The sequence below is a fragment of the Trichosurus vulpecula genome, chromosome 2 (genome assembly GCF_011100635.1).
Source record: "Trichosurus vulpecula isolate mTriVul1 chromosome 2, mTriVul1.pri, whole genome shotgun sequence".
Classification (NCBI taxonomy): domain Eukaryota; kingdom Metazoa; phylum Chordata; class Mammalia; order Diprotodontia; family Phalangeridae; genus Trichosurus; species Trichosurus vulpecula.
This window is the reverse complement of record NC_050574.1, coordinates 403224358-403247228: the sequence shown is the minus strand read 5'-3', so window position 1 is coordinate 403247228 and position 22871 is coordinate 403224358. Positions and strand designations below refer to the sequence as shown.

The following is a 22871-nucleotide window of genomic DNA, read 5'->3' as shown; positions in this document are numbered from 1 at the left end:
ATACACACACACACACATACACATATAGCTATATATGTGTATTTATATGTATGTATGCAAGCAGTTATCACATGCTTGATTAGGGGACCTGTTAATCAACAAATAGACTCTCAACTTCATTTTAAGGGTAAAAAATGTTGATTACCTTAGGATATCAATGTACACATATTGAAAACTTATGAATTCTACCTTGTGCGATTTGAAGCCAAGGGAGTTGTCACCTAATAATCTTTATGCTATAACTTATTTACACCATAGATTCAAAATACATGATGCAAGAATAAAAACCTTGAATCCAAAATGGACTTACGGGACTTGGAAGAGTCTCTTTAAGTGGAATGTTTCTACAATTAGGAAAGTTGCCAAAGGCAAAAACCACAGGTGAACCCTTAAATCAAACTTGTAAGAAAAAAATAGTTTGAGGATGACGTAGCAATGAAATGATTCTGGTACACTTTTAGGCTTTTTTGTATAGGTTATAGTTTAGGCACAGAAATGAGGTAGGCCTTAGGCAAGGAGGTACAAATCCTAGGTGTAGTCATTAAAGAACTATGAAAGAGCTTCCTGGATTAAATGATTATTCCTTTTTTAATGGATTAAATAATTCCTCCTCTTTATCTGAATCTGAAGAAGTACAAATTCTTGTATCACTTTAGAAAATTTATATCTCTAGAAAAACCCCAGCTCACTCCACCCAGATTCTATGCCTTTATCTCCAAGTTATTAATGACTCTAATAAAACAAAGTTTTATATGTATGAGTTCAATGCAAGCTCCTTGGGACTAGGGTGTGCTTTGCTAAAAAGCCTTTCTTTCACAAATGCCAACCTCCCCCCTCACCCGGCCCCCCACAAAGACACATATAGAAATAAAGATCTATATAAATATTTGTGTAGATATATAATATATATGTATATATATATAAATGTTTACATATAGAGAGAGATATAGCTACATAGAACTATCCCTATCTTTATCTATCTAGCTATCAAGAGAGTCTTTGTCTGTGACTGCTGGTGTTTCAGTCATGCCCAACTCTTTGTGACCTCATTTAGTGTTTTCTTGATAAAGGTATTGGAGAGGTTTGCCATTTCCTTCTCTAGCTCATTTTACATTTAAAGAACTACGGTAAACAGGATTGAATGACATTACCAGAGTCACACAACTATTAAGTGAGGCCAGATATGAACTCAGGAAAATGAATCTTCCTGACCTCAGACCAAGCACTCTATCCATTGTGCTCTATATGTTTACACCTATGTACCCATATACAATGTATACAAATATATATATGTGTGTATATGTATATATATATACACACACATATATATTAAAATATTCAAGAGAACTAAGTAAATTTATTTTTAATTTCTTTTTTAAAAAAAGCATTTGTTTTTTTCATTATAATGGAAATAAAAATTTCCTAAAAGTCAGATCCATTTAACAAAAGACTGCAAAGTATTTAACTCCATTAACCAAAGTATTCACAAAGAATGTAGATGAATAACTACCAAGAATGTGGTGACAAAGGTAACATATCCTTTACATGCAGGGCCTTGGTACCATTTGAAGGATTTTTCACTCTGCCACTGTATACATAATCTAATCTCCTATTTGATAAGACTTAGTATATTGTCATTATCTCCCCTTCAATATGGTTCCTAAACAAAAAAAAAAGAAAAAGAAAAAAAGTTTTATTTAGATATAATTCAAAACTATTGGGACTTATATTAAAGTCCATAGAAACAGCAACATTTACATTTCCCAGACATCTGAATAGCCTCAAATATTTACATAAGCATTTTAATGGCCCCGGTAGTCTCTCCTAACTTAGCAACATTTCTCACATCTGCTACTTTTCACCATTTCTTAATAAATGATTCCACCCCACATCAGCTATTCTGTATATGCACAGATGAAAGGGCAAGCAAAGGATTACATTTTCAGGTTCTCCCCTGCTACAGTGGCTTGGAATTTCATACACAATGAAAGATGTTTTAATTTTATTAAATTTTTATATTTTTTTTCCAATTCCATGTAAAAAAATTTAACATTTGGGGGTGGAGCCAAGATGGCAGCTGGAAAGCAGGGACTTGCGTGAGCTCTCCACCACGGCCCTCCCAAAACCTATAAATATGGCTCAGATCAAATTCTAGAACTGCAGAACCCACAAAATAGCAGAGGAAAGCAGGGATCCAGCTCAGGACAGCCTGGATGGTCGATGGATAAGGTCTATCATGCACGGAGTGGAGGGGAGCAGAGCTCAGCCTGGGAGGCAGCAGGACCAACCAGACCAGTAGCCAGGCAGAACAGGCCCTAGCACACTGAATCAGTGAGCTGTGGCAGTTACCAGACTTCTCAACCCACAAACACCGAAGACAACAGAGAAGGTTAGTGGGAAAAGCTGCAGGGGACAGAGTATGAGGTTCGGCCACTGCCCCAGGGGAAGTGGGGGAGGTCCAGCTACAGAACTACAGTTGCAGTTACTTCCGGCCCCAGGCCCACGTGGTGGGAGTAATTAAGTGGTGGATCAGAGCAGGATTGCAGAGCCTGCTGAAGATTTGCATCAGGTCCAGGTTGGTGGTTCTTAAGGAAGGAGGAGTGCTGGAGTGGCAGAGCTGGCTGTATAGAAATAGCTCTGAAATCAACGGTGCATCCCCTCAACCTTGGAACAAAGTACTCTTTGCTCTACAAGCAGTCATACCCCAACAAAAAACTCAAGGGTCAAGTAAGTTGGCTGGGAACATGGCCAGGCAGTGAAAACACACCCAGATTCAGTCTCAGACTTTGGAATCCTTCTTTGGTGAAAAAGAAGACCAAAACATGCAGCCTAAAGAAGTCAACAAAGTGCAAGATCCTACACCAAAAGCCTCCAAGAAAAACATGAACTGATTCAAGGCCATGGAAGAGCTCAAAAAGGAGTTGGAAAAGCAAGTTGGAGAAGTAGAGGAAAAATTGGGAAGAGAAATGAGAAAGATGCAAGAAAACCATGAAAAACAAGTCAATTATTTGCTAAATGAGACCCAAAAAATACTGAAAAATACACTGAAGAAAACAACACCTTAAAAAATAGACTAATTCCAATGGCAAAAGAGCTCCAAAAAGTCAATGAGGACAAGAAAGCCTTGAAAGGCACAATTAGCCAAATGGAAAAGGAGGTCCAAAACACCACTGAAGAAAGTATGACCTTAAAAATGAGATTGGAGCAAGTAGAAGCTAGTGAGTTTATGAGAAATCAAGATATTATAAAACAGAACCAAAGGAATGGAAAAATGGAAGACAATGTGAAATATCTCATTGGAAAAACCACTGACCTGGAAAACAGATCCAGGAGAGATAATTTAAAAATTATTGGACTACCTGAAAGCCATGATCAATAAAAGAGCCTAGATATCATCTTTCAAGAAATTATCATGGAGAATTGCCCTGATATTCTAGAGCCACAAGGCAAAATAGAAATTGAAAGAATCCACAGATGACCTCCTGAAATAGATCCCAAAAAGAAAGCTCCAAGGAACATTGTCACCAAATTCCAGAGCTCTCAGGTCAAGGAGAAAATACTGCAAGCAGCCAGAAAGGACCAATTTGAGTATTGTGGAAAAACAATCAGGATAACACAGGATCTGGCAGCTTCCACATTAAGGGACTGAAGGGCCTGGAATATGATATTCTGGAGGTCAATGGAGCTAGGATTAAAGCCAAGAATCACCTACCCGGCAAAACTGAGTATCATGCTCCAAGGCAAACTGTGGATTTTCAATAAAATAGAGGACTTTCAAGCTTTCTCAGTGAAAAGACCAGAGCTGAATAGAAAATTTGACTTTCAAACAGAAGAATCAAGAGAAGCATGAAAAGGTAAACAAGAAAGAGAAATCTAAAGGGACTTACTAAAGTTGAACTGTTTTGTTTACGTTCCTACATAGAAAGATGACGTGTATGATTCATGAGACCTCACTATCATAGTAGCTGAAAGGAATGTGCATATATATATATATATATGTGTGTGTGTGTGTGTGTGTGTGTGTGTGTGTGTTTGTGTGTGTGTAAACATATATATACATATGTGTATGTCTAATTGTGTATATATGTAGGTATATATAAATATATATATGTGTGTGTGTATATATATATATATGTGTGTGTGTGTGTGTGTGTGTGTGTGTGTGTGTGTGTGTATACATACCACAAAGGGCACAGGGTGACTTGAATATGAAGGGATGATATCTAAAAAAATAAAATCAATTTAAGGGATAAGAGACGAATATATTGAGAAAGGGAGAAAGGGAGAGATACAATGGGGTAAATTATCTCACATAAAAGTGGCAAGAAAAAGTGGTTCTGTAGGAAGGGAAGAGGGGGCAGGTGAGGGCAAATGAGTAAATCTTTCTCTCATCAGATTTGACCAGAGGAAGGAATACCATACATACTCAATTGGGTATCTTACCCCACAGGAAAGAAGCAGGAAGAAGATAAAAAAGGGGGGATGATAGAAGGGAGGGCAGACGGGGGAGGAGGCAATAAGAAAACAAACATTTTTGAAAAGGGACAGGGTCAAGGGAGAAAATTCGATAAAGGGATATAGGTTAGGAAGGAGCAAAATATAGTTAATCTTTCACAACATGAGTATTGTGGAAGGGTTTTACAGAATGATACGCATGTGGCCTATGTTGAATTGCTTGCCTTCTTAGGGAAGGTGGGTGGGGAGGGAAGAGGGGAGAGAATTTGGAACTCAAAGTTTTAAAAACAGACGTTCAAAAACAACAACAACAACAAAAAAGTTTTTTCATGCAACTAGGAAATAAGATACACAGGCAATGGGGCATAGAAATTTATCTTGCCCTACAAGAGAAGAAGGGAAAAGGGGATGGGAGGGGAGTGGGGTGACAGAAGGGAGGGCTGACTGGGGAATGGGGCAACCAGAATATACGTCATCTTGGAGTGGGGGGAGGGTAGAAATGGGGAAAAAATTTGTAATTCAAACTTTTGTGAAAATCAATTCTGAAAACTAAATATATTAAATAAATTAAAAAAAATTAACATTCATTTCCTTTTTATTTGGAGTTATAAATTCTATACATCTCTTTCTTCCCCATTACTTGGGAAGGCAAGCAATTTAGTGTAGATTATACATATTTATATATTAACCTTGTTGGCAAAGAATACACAAACCAAAAAATTTAGAAAAAATATTTAGAAGGTAAAATATGCTTCTGTCTGCATTCAGGCTCCATCAATTTATTCTCTGGAGTTGGATAGAATTTTTCAGCATAAGTCCTTCAGGACTGTCACAGATCATTCTATTGCTCTGTCATTTATAACTGATAATCATACAATGTTACTGTATACACTGTCCTACTGGTCCTGCTCACTTCACTTTGTTTCACTTGATGTAAGTCTTTGAAAGTTTTTATCGAAACTATACTGCTCATCATTGCTTATTTACCAATATTATTCCATCACAATAGTAAAGCAAAATTTCTTCAACCATTCCCCAATTGAGGTGCATTCTTTTGATTTACAATTCTTTGCCACAACAAAGAGTGGCTACAAATATTTTTGTAAATATTGGTCTTCTTACTTTTTTAAAATCTCTTTAGGATACGGACTTAGTAGTGGTATTTCTGTGCCAAAGTGTATGCACTTTTATAGCCCTTTGGGAATAGTTCCAGTTTGGTGTCCAAAATAATTGGATCAGTTCAAAAGTCCATAGAGAGGGCATTTGTGTCCCCATTTTCCCACATCCTCTCAAACACTTGTCATTTTCCTTTTCTATCATATTAGCCAATCTGATAGGTGTGAAGTAGTATCTCAAAATTATTTTAATTTGCATTTCTCTAATCAATAGAGATTTGGAGTATATGTTCATGGTAAGAGATAGCTTTGATTTCTTCTTCAGAAAACTGTCTGTTTATAGCCTTTGACCATTTAGCAATTAAGGAACAGTTACTTTAAAAAAAAGATAAAGTTAATGAGATAAAGGAGGGAATAGACAGTAAAACCATACTAGTGGGGGACCTTTAATTTCCCCCCCACCCCAAAACCCAATGAATCTAGCAAAAACACACACACAGAGACAAGAAAGAGCTTAATGAGTTAAATAGAATTTTAGAAATATTAAACATAATACATTTCAGGAGAAAACTTAATGGGAATAGAAAGGAATATACCTTTTACTCAGTGGTACATGGTAATAATATAAAAACTGACCATATACGAGTACATAGCAACCTCACAATCAAGTGCTGCAAAATAGAACTGTTAAATGATTCTGTAAAATATCAGAATGAAATGAAACTTATATTCAATGATAGGCCATAGAAATAGATTAAAAATTAATTGGAAACTAAATAATCTAATCCTAAAGAATGAATGGGTAAAAGAAAAAAAATCATGTGAACAATAAATAATTTCGTTACAGAGAATAAAAACAATGAGACAATGAACCAAAATTTATGATATGGAGCCAAAGCAGTACTTCAGGGAAAATTTAACTCTAAATGACCAATGATAAAACAGAGAAAGAACAGATCAATAAATTGGATATGCAGCTTAAAACAACAACACTTAGAAAATGAATAAGTTAAAAGTCCTCTATTAAACACCAAATTAGAAATACTGAAAAACAAATGCAAGACTAGAATTAAATGTAAAAATGACATGTAATGGTAAAAGAGGCACAACAATTCAGCGAAGAAATGAACTCCTTAGAAAACAGTATGGGTGGGGGAGGATTTTCTGTGTTGGCAGAGAACCTTAACCTGTCTGCAATCAATGGCATCCTCCAATCTTCACACATTAGATCCACTATGCGTGAGTGTATCCCCATCTACATCGACAGGGCTGGAGTGCTAATGGACAATGCCTGCTGGGAATTATATTGCTTAAAGCCTGGTATCCACCCCAATGGTACAATGTCCAGTGGCAGAACCTTGGGGGGTGGTGATGACTCTTCCAATACCTTCTTCAGTGAGACTGGAGCTGGCAAGAATGTCCCCAGACCCGCCTTTGTAAACTTGGTTCCTGCAGTAACAGATGAGGTTTGGACTAGCATCTATGAACAGATATTCCATGCTGAGTAGCTGATCTCTGCCAAGGAGGATGCTGCTAACAATTATGAGTATTACACTATCGGGAAGGAAATATTTGATCTTGAATTGGAGTGCATCTGAAAACTGTTGGACCAATGTACAGGGCTACAGGGATCCCTAATATTTCATAGCTTTGTGGGCCACAGTTTAAAGTTTCACCTCTTTGGTGATGGAAGGGCTCCCTTTTGACTAAGGCAAAAAGTCCAAGCTGGAGTTAGCCATCTACCCAGTACCACAGGTATCCTCAGCTATAGTAGAATTCTAAAACTCCATCCTAATGACTCACACCACACTGGAGCACTTAGACTGTGCCTTCATGGTGGACGATGAAACAATCTGCAACATCTGTGGCCAGAACCTGGACATTGAGCATCCAACTTTCTCCAACCTCAACTGACTCATTGGCTAGATGGTTTCCCTCAAAAAAGAGATAAAACAGCAGCTTTTGGAGAAAAAAAGTGCAGATAAAATGAATAAAATTAGGGACACAACTTGGGTCCACCTGACACAATTTGAGAAGATCAGAAGAAAAATCACCATATGAAGTTTGAACCCTGTGAGGAGTGAACACCTCCAGGATGGGGTCTGCATAAACAGCAAGCAGCAAGCCCTGGGGTTAGTTGATTTGGGAGGCTGCCTGGGCCCCAATCACAGGAACTTTTGCCCCTGGGATAGTGAGGGGAGTTGGGAGCCCGAGCCAGAAAAATTGAGAGAACCTCCATTAACAAGGAACACCAAACCTAGCTGTCCTGCTCAGAGCATCGGGGGCAAGAAGAAACCAGCAAAAGTCTCATGAGTGCAGAAGCAGTGGGGCAGAATGCACATGGCTGTTAGCAGTTATGGGAGGCTGGAGGCTTTGGTGGTTACAGTTTCAGATCAGAGGGGAGAAATGAAGATCTGGGGAAAGAGGCACCATCCTCCATATCTCAGGAATAGAGATGATTACAAAAATTAAGCTATTACCACAAAAAATGAACATGCAAAAGAGAAAGAATCCAACCATAGAAAGTTATTACGGTAATAGAGAAGACAGATGTTCATCTTCAGAAGAAGATATTGCAGCAAAGAAACCCAAAGAGTAATGTCAAATAGTCACCTGCCCAAAAATGATTCATAGAAGAACTCAAAAAAAGACTTTAAATATCAAGTGAGAAAGATAGTGGAAAAAAAGGAATAATCCAAGGAAAACAAGAAGTTTAGGAAAAGACAGTCAATCAATTAGAAAAGGAGATCCAGAATTTTTTTAAACTGCTTTTTCTTGCAACTTTTATGTGAGATAGTTTATTCCATTCTATCTCTGCTTTTCTCCTTCTCCCAATATACTGCTATGTCACCCCTTAATTTTTTTTAGATATCATCCCTTCATATTCCACTCATCCTGTGCCCTCTGTGTATATATATATATATATATATATATATATATATATATATATATGCTTGTGTGTGTGTGTGTGTGTGTGTGTGTGTGTATTCCCTTAAACTACCGTAATCCCTAATACTGAAAAGGGTCTCATAAGTTACAAATAACATCATTCCATGTAAGAATGTAAACAAAACGGTTCAACTTTAAAGAAGTCCCTTATGATTTCTCTTTCCTCTTTGTTTTTTTTCAGCTTCTCTTGATGCTTCTATTAGAAAGTCAAATTTTCTATTCATCTCTGGTCTTTTCATTGAGAATGCTTAAAAATCCTCTATTTTATTGAAAATCCATATTTAGCCCTGGAGTATTATACTCAATTTTGCTGGGCAAGTGATTCTTGGTTTTAATCCTAGCTCCTTTGACCTCCGAAATATGATATTACAAGTCCTTTGATCCCTTAATGTAGAAACTGCCAGATCTTCTGTTATTCTGATTGTGATTCCACAATATTTGAATTGTTTTTTTTTAATTTTATCATTTTTATTTAATATTTTAGTTTTCAACACTGATTTCCAAAAGATTTTGAGTTACAAATTTTCTCCCTATTTCTACCCTTTCCCTCGTTCCAAGATGGCATATATTCTAATTGCCTCCTTTCCCAGTCAGCTGTCCCTTCTGTCACCCCACTCCCCCCATCCCCTTTCTCCTCACTTTCTTCTAGGGCAGGATAGATTCCCATGCTCCATTCCCTATATATCTGGTTTCCCAACTGCATGCAAAAACAACTTTTTTGAGCATCTGCTTTTCAAAATTTGAGTTCTAAACTCACTTCCTTCTTCCCTACCCACCCACCCTCTCTAGGAAGACAAGCAATTCAACATAGGTAACACATGTATCATTATGTAAAACACTTCCACAAAATTCATGTTGTGAAAGGCTAACTATATTTTCTTCCGTTCTAGCCCATCTCCCTTTATTCAGTTTTCTCCCTTGAGCCTGTCCTTTTTCAAAAGTGTTTGCTTTTGATTACCTCCTCCCCCTATCTGCCCTCCCTTCTATCACCACTCTTTTTATCCCCTTCCCCTTACTTTCCTGTGGAGTAAGATACCCAATTGAGTGTGTATGTTATTCCTTCCTCTAATCAAATCCAACGAGAGCAAGATTCACTCATTCCCCCTCCCCTGTCACTTTTTCCCTTCCCACAGAGCTGTTTTTCTTGCCACTTGCCACTTTTATATGGGATAATTTACCCCATTCTATCTCTCAATTTCTCACTCTCTCAATACATTGCTGTCTCACCCCTTAATTTTATTTTATTTTTTAGATATCCTCCCTTCATATTCAACTCACCCTGTGCCCTCTGTCTACATGTGTATATATATATATATATATATAATTACACACATCCTCTTTTCATGTAGGAACATAAAAAAAACAGTTCAACTTCAGTAAGTCCCTTATGAATTCTCTTTCTTGTTTTTCTTTTCATGATTCTCTTAATGCTTATATGTGAAAGTCAAATTTTCTATTCATCTCTGGTCCTTTCATGGAGAAAGCTTGAAAGTCCTCTATTTTATTGAAAATCCATATTTTTCCTGGGAGCATTATACTCAGTTTTGCTGGGTAGGTGATTCTTGGTTGTAATGCTAGCTGCTTTGACCTCTGGAATATTATATTGAAGCTTTTCCATCTCTTGATGTAGAATCTTCTAGATCTTGTGTTATCCGGATTGTATTTCCACAATACACAAATTGTCTTTCTGGCTGCTAGCAGTATTTTCTCCTTGACCTGTAAACTTTGTAATTTGGTGACAATACTGCTAGGAGTTTCCTTTTGGGGATCTTTTTCAAGATGCAATTGGCAGATAGTTCCAATTTCTATTTTACCCTCTGGCTTCAGGATATCAGGGCAGTTTTCCTTGAGAACTTCTTGAAAAATGATGTCTAGGCTTTTTTTTTATAATGGCTTTCAGGTAGTCCAATAGTTTTTAAATTATCTCTCCTGGATCTATTCTCCAGGTCAGTGTTTTTTTCCAATGAGATATTTCACATTGTCTTCCATTCTTTCATTCCTTTGGTTCTGTTTTATCATATCTTGATTTCTCATAAAGTCACTAGCTTCCACTTGCTCCATTCTAATTTTCAAGGAAGTATTTTATTCAGTGGTCTTTTGGACTTCACTTTCCATTTGGTTAATTCTGCCTTTTAAGGCATCCTTCTCCTCATTGGCTTTTTGGAGGTTTTTTTGCCATTTGGGTCAGTATATTTTTAAGTTACTGTTTTCCTCAGGATTTTGGGGGTATCCTTTAGCAAGCTGTTGACTCATTTTTCACGATTTTCTTACATCATTTTCATTGTTCTTCCTGATTTTTCCTCTACTTCTCTTACTTGATTTTCCAAATCCTTTTTGAGCTCTTCCATGGTCTGAGACCAATTCCTATTTTTCTTGGAGGCTTTTGATGTAGGTTCTTTGATTTTATTTACTTCTTCTGCCTATATGTTTTGATCTTCCTTGTCACCAAAGAAAGATTCTATAGTCAGAGTCCTTTTACCCTTCTTGCTCTTTTTTTCCAGCCAATTACTTGACTTTTGATCTCTTTGTCAGGGTATGATTACTTGTAGAGTGGATAGTGCTTTGTCCCAAGCTTCAGGGGTTTTGTGCTGCAGTTTTCATGGATACTTCTATTCTAAGGCAGTATGCTGCTTCTCTCCTGGCCTGTACTCTGGTCTGTGAGTGCAGTCACTTCTTTCTTTCATGTAACTACCAGGAGGATTTCCTCTCCACAGGCACCACAAAGCCCTTCCACAGCAGTGCTCCTCCTCCCCCTAGAACCAACAACCAGGACTGTGACCCAGATTCAAGTAGGGCAAAGCAAGAGAACCTTGCCTTGATGCCAGCAAAGCCATCTCTGCAATCCTGCTCTGATCAGCTGCTTGATTCCCCTTACTGTGTGCACCTGGGGCCCAGAAGTAGCCACCACTGCTGCTACTGTTGCCGCTGCTACCATCACCACAGCTACAACCACCTTCATCATGCAGGGGCCATGGTCATACTGGGCACTTCCCTCACACAGATCCAGCAGTTTTACCACTGACCAGCTCTGTTGCCTTTGGCTTTTGTGGCTTGAGAAGTCTGGTAACTGCCACAGTTCAGTGATTCAGTGCCCTAAGGCCTGCTCTGCCTAATCTAATCCAGCCTGGTCTGTTGTGGCACTGCCCATGTTGGGCTGTGCTTTCCTCCCAGCACAGTGTGATAGACTCTTCCCGGGGACCATCCAGGCCATCGTGTTCTGGATTCTTGTTTCCCTCTGTTATTTTGTGGGTTCTATAGCTCTAGAATTTGTTAGAGTCATTTTTACAGGTGTTTGGAAGGATTTGGGGAACAGTTTAAGTTAGACCTTGTTTTCAAGCCACCATCTTGGCTCCATCCCCGAGATCTAGAATCATAAGAAAGCAAATGACACCTGGAAAATCAGAATTGGGCAATAAGGGATCAAGAAATAATTAAACAAAATTTAATGAATAAAAAAGGAGAGAAAGTGAAACATTTTATAAGGAAAACAAATTATCTGGAGAACAAATCAAGAAGAGAAAACATAAGAATAATCAGACTCCATGAATACTGTGATTAAAAAATAGAATCGTGATACAATAATGTAAGAAATAATTAAAAATTTCCTGAAGCATTATAACAAAGTGGGGGGGGAGTGGAAAATAGAAAAAAAATAATTTATCAACATTTGAAAGAGATCCTATAAGGAAAACTCATAGAAATGTTATAGTCATATTCTGAAACCCCCAGCTCAAGGATAAAATATTAAAAGCAATAATAAAAATCAATTTGAATATGATGGTACCAAAATCAAAATCACTGAGGAGCTAGCAGCAGAGACACTAAAAACTACAGCTCTTAGAACACTATCAAACACCAAAAGAACTGATAATCTAGCTGAAAATACTGTACTCAGCAAAGTTAAGTATAGTTCTGAATGGAAAAAATGGGACATTTGATCAACTGTCAGACTCTCAAAACTTTCAAAACAGTAGAACCTTGCCATGCTTCAGCACAACTCCAGGCTGACAGGCAACCTCCAGCAGCCAAACCTCCCTAGGCTTCACCACAGCCTGGGTGACCAGGGGTCTTCCAGGGGCCAGAATCCCACTCCCACCCCAAGAAATTCAGTGGAGCCCCTGGAAAATGCACAGAAAAACCATATGCCACTTAATACCCCTTGTACCCCAGCTCAGCACCAGGTAAACTGCCAGACCCATACAGTCTTCAGCTTCCAACACCTGAGTTCCCAGCACACAACACCAGTGGCCATACCCCTGGCCCCCAGTACAAGAAACTAGAGACAGTGCTCCTGGTGCCCAGAAGCAGCGCTCAACTTTCAAAGCAAGGACACAAGTAAACATCATGAACAAAAAGCATAAATGGACACTGCGTACAGATTCTTTCTATGGAGATGAGGAAGATCAAAACACAAGTTCAGAAGAGGACTATATAACCACAACCGTAACCTCAAAAGGGAATATGAACTGGTCTCAGACCCAAAAAGCCTTCTTGGAAGAGTTCAAGAAGAATTTTAAAAGTCAAATTAGAAGGGTAGAAAAGAAAGGAGAGATAGATAAGAGATTTAACAGTTTGGAATAGGAAGTCAAAAATCAACTAGAAAAAAAAATTCTTGAAAAAAAAGCAGTTGCCCAAATTGGAAAAAAAGCATAGTGAAGAAAGCAACTACTTAAAAAGTAGAATTGACCAAATGGAAAATAAGCTGAAGAAAAGAAATTATCAAAAATTATAATCGGGCAAGCAGAAGGTAATAACTGTACAAGATATTAAAAATCAGTAAAATGATATCAAAAGAATTAACAAATAGAAGGAATCATAAAATACCTCACTGGAAAAACAAGTGAACTGGAAAATACATCCAGGAGAGATAATTTAAGGATTATTGGTCTACCTGAAATCCATGATTAAAAAATAGAGCCTGCACAGAATTTTTTTCAAAAAATCAATATGAACTGCCTTGAGGTCCTAGAACCACAGGCTAAAGTATCCATTGAAAGAATCCACATATCACCACCTAAAATGAATCCAAAATTGAAAATGCCAAAGAATATTGTAGCCAAATTCCAAAATGTAAAGGTCAAAGAGAAAGTATTGCAAATGGCCAGGAGCAATTTAAATATCATGGAACCAAGTCAAGATTCTGGAGGACCATGTAGCTTCTACTTTTAAAGATCAGCTTCCCCTCAACTTCTAATTTTTTACCCTGAGAAAATAGCTGCTATAAATATATTATACAGATAGGTCCTTTCACTTTTTGCTTTTTATCGCATTTATGATACCGACATTATAGTGGTATTGCTAGGTCAAAGTGTATATATAATTTTATAGCTCTTTTTGCAAAGTTCCAAATTGCTCTCCAAAATGATTGAATCAGTTCACAACTCCACCAATATTTGATTACAGTGTCATTTTTATCACATCCCCTTTAACATTTGGTCATTGTCTTATCTGTTTCATTAGCCAATCTAATAGGTATAAGGTAGTATTTCAGAATTGTTTTAATTTGCATTTCTCTGATCAAGAGTGAGTTATTTTTTTTTCAATATGGCTATAGATAGCTTTGATTACTTCATCTGAAAACTGATTATGTCCTTCGATCATTTATCAATTGGGGGATGGTTGTCATTGTTTTTAATACTTTGACTCATTCTCTATATGTTTGAGAAATTAGGTCTTTACCAAAGAAACTTGCTCCAAATTTTTTGATACTTTCTAATTGTATTTCCCTCCAATCGATTGCCCCACCCCATTTATTCTATTCCCTCTCTCCTTTTACTCTGTATCTCCTCAAAAGGGTTTTGCTTCTGATTATCCTCTCCCTTAATCTGCCCTTCTTTCTATTACCCTTACTTCTTTTATATTTACCCTCCTACTTTCTTGTTCGGTAAGTAAGATAGATTTCAATACCCAATTGAATGGATGTATTATTCCCTTTTTGAACCAATTCTGATGAGAGTATGGTTCACTCAGAGCCCCTCACCTCCCCCTTTGTCCTTCCCAAAGCAAAAGCTTTGTATTGCCTCTTTTGTGTGAGATAATTTACTATAATCTACTTATCCCTTTCTCTTTCTCCCTGTACATTCCTCCCTCATTCATAAATATTAGTTTTAGATATTATCCTTTCATATTCAACTCACATGTCTGTGCTCTCTCTCTCTCTCTATCTATATATATATACACATATACATGCATATATATATATACATTTATATATACATATATACATACGCATATATAGATACAGATATATCTATCTGTGTCTATAGATATTTATCCATATTGATATAGATATTTATACATATATGTACATATATGTGTGTATGTGTGTAAATATACATCAGTGTATATATTTGTATATCTATTCATGTGTATATATACACATACATGAATTTATATATGTATAGATGGGTGTATGTATACATACAAATATGCATACACATACATATACACATACTATTGTACTATAAGAAATGATGAGCAAGAAGAATTCAGAAAAGCCTGGAAACACTTATATGAACTAATGCTGTGTGAAGTAAACAGAACCAGGAGAATATTATACACAGTAACAGCCACACTGTGCAATGATCAGCTTTGATAGACTTGTCTTTTCCCAGTAATGCAAGGATTTAAGACAAATCTAAAATACTCATTATGGAAAATGCTATCCACCTCAAGAAGAACTATTGAGTCTAAAAGAAGATCGAAGCCTACTATTTACTCTCTCTCTCTCTCTCTTTCTCTCATTTCTTCATTCTCATGGTTCCTCCCATTTGTTCTAATTCTTCTTTACAAAATAACTAATGTGAGAATATGTTCAATATAAATGTTTATGTAGAGGCTCTGTCAGATTATGTGCCATTTGGTGGATGGGAGAAGTGAGAGAGAAGAAAAAAAATAGAAAAAGTGAGTGTTCTAAACTAAATATAAATAAATTTAATTTAAAATAGAAAATAAAGGCACTTACATGAGAAAACATAATATGGAAAAGATCCAGAATACAGTGGAGAGGATGAAGATCCATGTCTTGTGAAATGAGTATCACTAAAAAGAACTGGGGATGTTGAAACCACAAAGAATAAGACTTAAGAAACACATGATAGCAGTCTGCATGTATTTGAAAAGCTGTCACGCAGAAGAGCATTTAAACTCGTTCTATATAGTCCTAAAAGTAGAACAAGGAACAAACTATTGTAGTTGTAAAGAGAGAAGCATAGGTTTGAGGAAAAGATGCACCTCTTAATGATCAAGAATATCGAGATTGAAATGGTCTGTGCTAAGAGGTAGTGAGTTTCTCCTTACTGAATGTACTCAAGAGAAGCTTGGAAGATTTGTCAGAATTGTTATAGAAAGGATGATGTCTATGTCATTTTTCTATTATGGCTTTCAAGTAGTCCAATAATTCTTAAATTGCCTCTGCTGGATCTATTCTCCAGGTCAACCATTTTTCCAATGATATATTTCACAGTCATCCATTTTTTCATTCTTTTGGTTCTGTTTTATAATTTCTGGATTTCTCATAAAGAGCCTAGCATCCACTAACTCTATTCTACTTTATAAGGCATTGTTTTATTCAGTGATCTTTTGGACCTCCTTTTCCATTTGGCTAATTCTGCCTTTGAAGGCATTCTTCTCCTCATTGGCTTTTTGGACTTCTTTTGCAATTTGGATTAGTCTATTTTTTAAGGTGTTATTTTCCTCAGTATTTTTTGGAGTCTCCTTTAGCAAGCTGTTGACTCTTTTTAGATGATTTCCTTGCATCACTCTCATTTCACTTCCCAATTTTTTCTCTGCTCTTAAGTTGTTTTCCAAATCCTTTTGAGCTCTTCTATGGATTAAGAACAACTTAAAATTTTCTTGGATGCTTTTGATGTAGCCTCTTTGACGTTGTTGACTTCTTCTGTCTGTATATTTTAGTCTTCTTTGTCATCAAAGAAAAATTCTATATTCTGAGTCCTTTTATGCTGTCTGCTTGTTTCCCCAGTCAATTACTTGACTTTTTTTTTAATTCCATACTTTATTATTTAATATTTTTTTTAGTTTTCAGCATTGATTTCCACAAGATGTTAAGGTACAAATTTTCTCCCCATTCCTACTCTTCCCGCACTCTATTGCCCTGCTCCCCAGTCAGTCCTCCCTTCTGTCACCCCACTCCATCTCCCTGTATCCCTTTTCCCCTTACTTTCTTGTAGGGGAAGATAGATTTCTAGGCCCCATTGCCTGTATATCTTATTTCCCAGTTGCATGCAAAAAGAAAAAAAGCCAACAACTCTTTTTGAGCATCTGCTTTTATAACTTTGAGTTCGAAATTCTCTCCCCTCTTCCCTCCCCACTCACTCTCCCTAAAAAGGCAAGCAATTCAACATAGGCCACATATATATCATTATGCAAAACACTCCCATAAGCAGTGAGGTTGTAAAAGACTACCTATATTTCCCTCCATCCTACCCTTTCCCCCTTTATTCAATTTTCTCCCTTGCCCCCGACACTTTTGAAAAGTGTTTGCATATGGTTACTTCTTCCCCCTATCTACCCTCCCTTTTTTCTTCCCCCCCTTTCTTATCCCCTTCCCCCTACTTTCATGTTGGGATAAGATACCCAATTGAGTGTGTATGTTATTCCCTGCTCAGGTCAAATCCGATGAGAGCAAGATTCACTCATACCCCCTCACCTGCCCCCTCTTTCCTTCCAATGAACTGTTTTTTTGCCACTTTCATGTGTGATACTTTACCCCATTCTATCTCTCCCTTTCTCCCTCTCTCAATATATTCCTCTCTCATCCCTTAATTTTATTTTATTTTTTTAGATATCATCCCTTCATACTGAACTTACCTGTGTCAGATCAGGATTGCTACACCCACTTTTTTTTTTCTTTAGCTGAAACACAATGTAATTTACTCCAGTCTTTTACCTTTACACTGTGTGTATCTCCCTGTTTCAAATTTGTTTCTTGTACACAGCATATTGTAGGATTATGGTTTCTAATCCATTCTGCTGTCTGCTTCCATTTTATGGAAAGTTCATCCCATTCACATTCAGTTATGATTTCTATCGGTGTCTTTTTCTCCATCCTATTTGCCCCCTGTTTATGCTTTTATTTCTCCCTTTCCCCTTCCACTCCTCAACAAAGTTTTGCTTTTGACCACTGCCTTCCTCAGTTTACCCTCCCTCTTGATTCCCCTACCTTATCTTACCATTTTCCACTTGCTACTTCATCCCTCCCCTCTGAGCAGCCCCTTCCTTTTTTGCCCATTTCCCCACTACTGCCTGTAGGACAAGTTAGATTTCTATACTTATCAGGGTGTGTTCTTCCCTTCTTGAACTAGTACAATGAGAGTAAAGCTCAAATACTGCTCTTCTCCCTCCCTTCTTTCCCTCTACCATAATGTGCTTTTTTGCCTCTTCATTTCATGTAATGTGCCCTTTTCTACTACCTCCTTATCTCTTCTCTCAGAACCTTCCCTTTACATCTCTTAATTATGTTTTTATCCTTATATCAGTTATTTTATACAGACATCCATAGTCTATGTGTATCCCTTTCAATTGTCATAATAACTGTACTGTTCTCAAGATTAACATATACATACACACACAAATATATAGATATCTATATCTATATATCTATCTCATATGTAAGATGATATAATCCTATAAAAAGATGTAAATATTTTGCCCTTATTGATTAATAAGTTTTGTGGGGATTTTTTCCCCTAGTCTACCTTTTTATGTCTCTCTTGAGTTTTCTGTTTGAACATCAAATTTTCCATTGAGTTCTGGCCATCAGGAAGGTCTGGAATTCCCTTATTTCATTGAATGTCCATCTTCTTGCCTGAAAAATTATGCTCAATTTAGCTGGGTATCTGATCCTTGGTTGTAGTCCCAGCTCCTTTGCCCTTCTGAATATCATATTCCAATTTCTCCTGTCATTTTATGTAAAAGCTGAAAGATCCTGTGTGCTTCTGACTGTAGTTCCACAATATTTGTATTGTTTTTTTTGTGACTGCTTGCAGTACTTTTTAAAATTTATTTATTTATTTTTAATATATTTAGTTTTTAGCACTGATTTTCACAAGAGTTTGAATTATGAATTTTCTCCCCACTTCTACCCTCCTGCCCACTCCACGATGGCATATATTCTGGTTGCCCCATTCCCCAGTCAGCCCCCCCCCCTTCTGTCACCCCACTCCCCTCCCATCCCCTTTTCACTTCCTTTCTTGTAGGGCAAGATAAATTTCTACGCCCCTTTGCCTGTGTATCTTATTTCCTAGTTGAATGGAAAAACTTGTTATTTTGTTTTGTTTTTTTTTTTGGTTTTGAACATCTGTTTTTAAAACATTGAGTTCTAAGTTCTCTCCCCTCTTCCCTCCCCACTCACCTTCCCTAAGAAGGGAAGCAATTCAACATAGGACACATGCATATCATTATGTAAAACCCTTTCACAATACTCAAATTGTGGAAGACTAAGTATATGTTGCTCCTTCCTAACCTATCCCCCTTTATTTAATTTTCTCGCTTGACTTTGTCCCTTTTTCAAAGCATTTGTTTTTGATTACCTCATTCCCTTTCTACCCTCCCTTCTATTGTCACTCCTTTTAACTTCTTTCTCCTTCTTTCCTGTGGGATAAGATACCCAAATGAGTGTGTGTGGTATACCCTTGTGGTTCTTCCAATTCTTCTATACAACGTGACTAATACAAAAATATATTTAATAAGAATGTAGATATAGAGCCTATACTGAATTGCACACTGTCTCAGGGAAGGAAAGGGGGGAGGGAGGTGGGGAAAATTTAAAACCTATAAAAGTGAATTTTGAAAACTAAAACTAAAAAATTAATTTGTAAAAAAAAAATAAAAGTACATTGTAGTCAAACTGTCTAAAGGAATGTAAATGTCAAGCTGAGGGATCCATACTTCATCATAAAAGCAATAGACAGTTACTTAAGATTCATGAGGACAAGAATGTTGAGTAAGATTTATACTAGAGGAAGTTTATTTGGCAGTTGTGCAGAAGATAGATTTGTGTCTAAATTGAAGATGGCTACTTCAAAATTTTTATTATGTTTGGAAGCATATACATATATTGGAATTCTGGGCCTCCATGGAGTTAGATTCAGAAACACAGAATCTCAGGGTTTGATAGGTCTTCAGAAGTAAACTAGACCATGATGTTTTTTTAATAGGAATCCTCTTTACAATAATTTTGTAAACATGAAATTCCTCTTCTCCTCTGTATTGACTACACATCTTCTCTGTAATTTTTATCTATTTTTCGCATTTTTGTCCTTTAGTACCAAATTTAACATGCTTAAGCTACCCTTTTTTGAGATTGGTTTTCCTTATGTAAATGAGACTAGAAGTAAAATGGTCATTCACAGTCAGATCCTACTCTTGATCACCATGGGAGTTTTGACTCCCATTGTTTCTTAATTGGTGCAGTTTGAGCCTCCTTATACAACCTGATGCAGCTTCTTCCCTACCCTAATCACCTATTTCTACCTCCTGCTATCAATGGCTCACCATATTATTGTAAGACTTAATGAGGTTATCAGATTTGTTTAGCCTAGAACAACTCAGAATTTCTAAGCTCAAGTGATATGTGTGAATACATACATATCCATATAGTATTCTTTTATTAAGCACCTACTTTGTACCAGGCTCTCTTCTAAGCTCTGAGAATGCAATTTCAGTCCCTTCCCTCAAAGAATATATAATTGAATGGGGGTAGACAAGAAGCAAAAGGAAAATGAAAAGGAGGGGGAACAAGTGGTCACCTGGAATACACATAATGGGTTTCCCCCTATTGGAAATCCTTTAAAAGAGATTAGAAGACTAATTCTCCAGTACACAATGGTTGGCTCACTGCATCCAAGTGTTTCCACACTCCAAACATTTCTATGGCTGAGGCCAGTACTTCCTGCTACTTTCTCTTTCATACCTGCACCTTCACACTTACTTTTTTCTGTCTACCCAGAAGCTCCACCCTTATTGCAGCTGGATCACACATTGGCACAGTGAATAGAAAAATAGGTTTGGAGGCAGGAAAACCTCAGTTCAAATCTGGCGTCAGATAATTAATAACCACATGACATTGGTCAATTAATTTGATCTATCTTTGCTCAGTTTCTTCATAATAGGTGTTATATAGATGTTGATGATGACAGATAGATTAATGAAAGCTCTAAAGGCATATGGTATATTGACCTTTTAAGAGTCTAAGAAAGAAGTTTAGCTACTTTCTTGTCTGAAGCTAAACATACAACAACAATCAATTAAATAACATGTCAGTCTTACATGAGATTTTGTAGCTCACAAGGAATGCCTTTGTGACTTAGTTGAGTGGCTTCTATACTGAATGAGAATGCCAAAGGGAGTAATCTATTTTTATATCTTTTTCAATTGCAAAGCTTTGTATATTTAATTATTTAGTAGTAAATTTACTTTTACTTAATTTTATAATCTATAAGTGTTTCACTGTAGTTTCTGTTTATGGATTGGTTTGTGTCAGGCCTTGACCAGGATATTTGGCATATCAAGGAGCAAGATGGGGAAACATAATGAATTTTATTTCCTCCTGTATGTTATAATGGTGCTTCTTTGGGACTATGGTTTGAACTAGATGGTTCCTGGGATGTCTCTTAAGTCTTGAATTCAATGAATTTCTGCACATGATAAGGAGCAATATGTTAGGGATATGAGATAAGATCCAAAATCCATTTGAGCATAGAAAATTCTCTTTTTGAAAACTTTAAATACTTATTTTATTCTATACCTGATATCTTTGTTACCCAAGTTATTATCACAGTGAAATATTACATCTTTAGTTCAATTTTCTTCTTTATTGTTGATGGATTGGATTAATTTGAATCATGAAATTGCTTTGAAAATATCAGTTTGTTGTCCCTGTTATCCCACAATATGCCTAGCAGTTTTGAATCAGATTGCAATTTCAGTTAATTCATGGTGTGTGTATATGTATAAATACATATGATAAAATCATTCATTATTGGATAAAGTAAATCCTCTTTCATGTAATTCAGCTTTTGAAGCATAAATTGTGTAACATTTATAAATTAAATGAATCATGAGTCCTTCTATCTAGACTTAGCATACTTTTAAATAAGAACAAAAAGAATCTCATCCAGTTGCTAATGAGGTAATTTATGTGTTCCTTTTATTGAATATTCAATGATGTCAACATCTCTCATTTGTAAAGTCTGAAAAATATCTGCACACCCTACTAAAGGATGGAAAATTATAACCACTCTTCATGATAGTCTACAGGAAGCACTGAACTTCACTAAGTGATGTGACATGCCACAAGATACATTTTGATGTGCCATGGAGAGCTAAGTTATTTGGAATGACATAAAATGCACTAATCAAATGGTCATAAAATGTTACATGTTGCAGTCTCTCTCCTTTATGTTTTATTCTAGTAGTCTGACTTTCTTCCCTGCTGCTACTTCTAGCTCTGATTGTGGATGTTGAATTTTTAAGGTATCATAGGGTCACATTATTAAGAAAGGATCACAAAAGATCACAAGAATAAATTATTCTTATATAATATATGCATATATATGCATATATGTATGTATGTAAAAACATGCATATTTTTGTGCATATATCTTTATAATTAATACCACACAACAGAAAAACATATACCATACATGTATATATCATAAGATTAAGAACTGTATGCATGCATGTTTGTCATGATCAGAGGTAGGTCTCTGGGAATGCATGGTTGATTTTTGCTGTATTCAATTGCTAGAAGCCCACTGATTTATTTAGGGTTCAAAGAAGAAGAATAGACTTCAAGGGTCTGAGCCAAGACAGCAGTGTAAAGAAAGCACTCAGTGAGATGCTCCTGACATTCTCCTACAAATAACTTGAAAACCTCAAATTTTATTCTGTAGTGACAGAGCTAAGAAAAGGTCATAATAAAATACTGTGCCAGCCCAAGACAATTTGGGAGGGTGGAAAGAGAGATCTGGGATACCAGGTGGAGGCTGTCCTGGAACCCACATGGATTAAACACCAGTGGTGAGAGTAGGTCGTGGCAACAAAAGAAGTAGTACCTTCAAGAGCTTCTAAGTCACAGACGGTAAGGGTACCTGGCACTGGTAAGAAAGAGATTACAAGGGATCCCTATGCTAGCACCGCACAAAGAAACAGACATTATTTAGCAACTCCATCACTATATCCACTAATGGGTCATAGTTCAAGAGCAGAAAGGAACACTTTCAGCAAAGAAGGAGCAGAAACTCTGGGTAGCACTTTTGGTCACAAGGGATCAAGAACCCTAAGAACAGTATATTTGATTGCAATCCTAAGGAATCCAGGGGTCTTCCTACG

The 22871-nt window shown here is 36.7% G+C and overlaps 1 pseudogene; it reads left to right on the top strand.

The window, feature by feature from the left end:
* The first annotated feature begins 6805 nt into the window (after positions 1 to 6805).
* Positions 6806 to 7496, top strand: LOC118839651 (annotated as a pseudogene).
* Positions 7497 to 22871: the final 15375 nt, after the last annotated feature.